This window comes from Orycteropus afer, unplaced genomic scaffold (assembly GCF_000298275.1).
Source record: "Orycteropus afer afer isolate SDZICR_OR568_19922 unplaced genomic scaffold, OryAfe1.0 scaffold00115, whole genome shotgun sequence".
NCBI classification, from domain to species: Eukaryota; Metazoa; Chordata; class Mammalia; order Tubulidentata; family Orycteropodidae; genus Orycteropus; species Orycteropus afer.
Window position 1 is genome coordinate 4312812 of NW_006921702.1, and position 1930 is coordinate 4314741.

Here is a 1930-nt window from a genome sequence, read left to right on the forward strand (position 1 = left end):
CTATAAAATTAATTCTATAATAATAATCACAACAATTTAACAATTGGTGTCACCATTTCATAGCTATGTCTTGTGTATTTCTCAATGATCACAGGTCAAAGAATAAGGAATATCTACACTCACCTAAAAATTACCTGGGATCAAACTAAGAAAAAGTAGTTAAAGGTAAGGGCTTGACCATGAGAGTGAGGAATTTGTTTGTGTATCTATTTGTAAAACTATAGGATACAGCTTAGCAACTCAGTTTCTTAGGAAGCTTAGTAAATATCTATTGATGGAATTTTAAGAAAAGCAGTTGCTTGTTCAAATCACTCCCTGGCTGCCACAACTCCAGATTGAGCATAGGCATGTTGAAGAGTTCACCCTAGAGACCATAGAGTTGGTGATGGTGAGGGCAGGAACTCAAAGCTCTTTTAAGAGCCATGAGTAGGATGTATGTGGATTTCACTACTATTTATTTTAAGTCATAAACCAGTTCCACCAATTGCTGTAGAGTCAATGTCTCAGAATAGAATTGTGCTTCATAAAGTTTTCAATAGCTGATCTTTCAGAAGTAGATCATCAAGCCTTTCTTTGGAGATACCTCTGGGTGAACTCAAACCTCCAACCTTTTGGTTAGCAGCTCAGCACATTAACCATTTACACCAATCAGGGATACTGAAAGTACCATGAACTGCCAATAGACCTAACAAATCTGTCCTGTAAGAAGTGTAGCTCGAAAGCAAGAATGGCCAGACTTTGTTTGACCTACTTTGGTCGTGTTGTCAGAAAGGACCATTCCCTGGAGAAAGATATCATGCTGGGTAAAGTGGAGGGTCAACGAAAAAGGGGAAGACTCTCAACAAGATGGATTGACAGTGGCTGCAACGATGGGCTCAGGTATAGCAAGTATGAGGCTGGCACAGGACAAGGCAATGTTTCATTCTGTTGTGCGTAGGGTCGGTATGAGTTGGAGCTGACTCAGTGGCACCCAACCAAGTAGCCTTTTAATGCTGTGAATCTTTAGTATCCATTTTACTTTCTTCAGGTCTCCCACAAACTCTTCATTAAAGTTAATGGTCTGTCTGCTCAATACACCCATATCGACTAGACTACCTCTGAGGAGGCCAAAATGAAAGAGTACTGCCTTTATGGGGTGACTGTGAGGACTAACTTGGCTCATATTCACAACTGGGATGGGAGGAATCAAGGTTTCACTTTGTTTAGGCTAGAAGACAGGATTGGATTTCAGGTGTAATGCATCATGGCAAGAAGAGCAGTCAAGGAAGGTCTCAGAAGAAGCTACATGGAAATAACACATGGAGGGAATCCTACTCTCTGCCACTGTTCCAAGAATAGCATGAAGCAGACCTTAAGCAACTAGAGTACTTAAACTCCTTATGTTTCTTCTTTGGGCAACCTTCAGTTGTGTTTTATCATTCTCTGCTAGGAGTGGATGCTCTTCCTCTCACCTTCATTCCTGATGATTGGCATAAACTTAAAGGTTGCACTATATTAAAAATATTACTGTAGAATTTGGGATTAGAAGCAAAAGATTAGACCTGAGGGCTCAGAAACCAAAGATCACTGGTCCCTTTTCAAATTTGTCATGTTTTATACCAAGCTAAAATGTCTTGGAGATTTTGTGACTCCTTGGTGAAACCTTGCATTCCCAATTAAAGCACAAATATTCTCAAGGAACAAAATCTCTTTGGCTGTATCCAAAAGTTCTATTTTTTTATTTTTGCCTCTCAACATCAAACTCGGAGTTGGGCACAAAGAAGCCACTCCAAGAAATGAGGCATTGGCAAAAGACTGAGAGGAAGTCCTGATTCAACCCAAGCAAGAACTCCATGTTCCTCTGTATCATGGTGCCTAGCCCAGAGCACAAGTCTGAGTGGCCTTTCCCTGTATCAGACTCAGAGAAGCACTAAGATGCCACAGCTCCCAT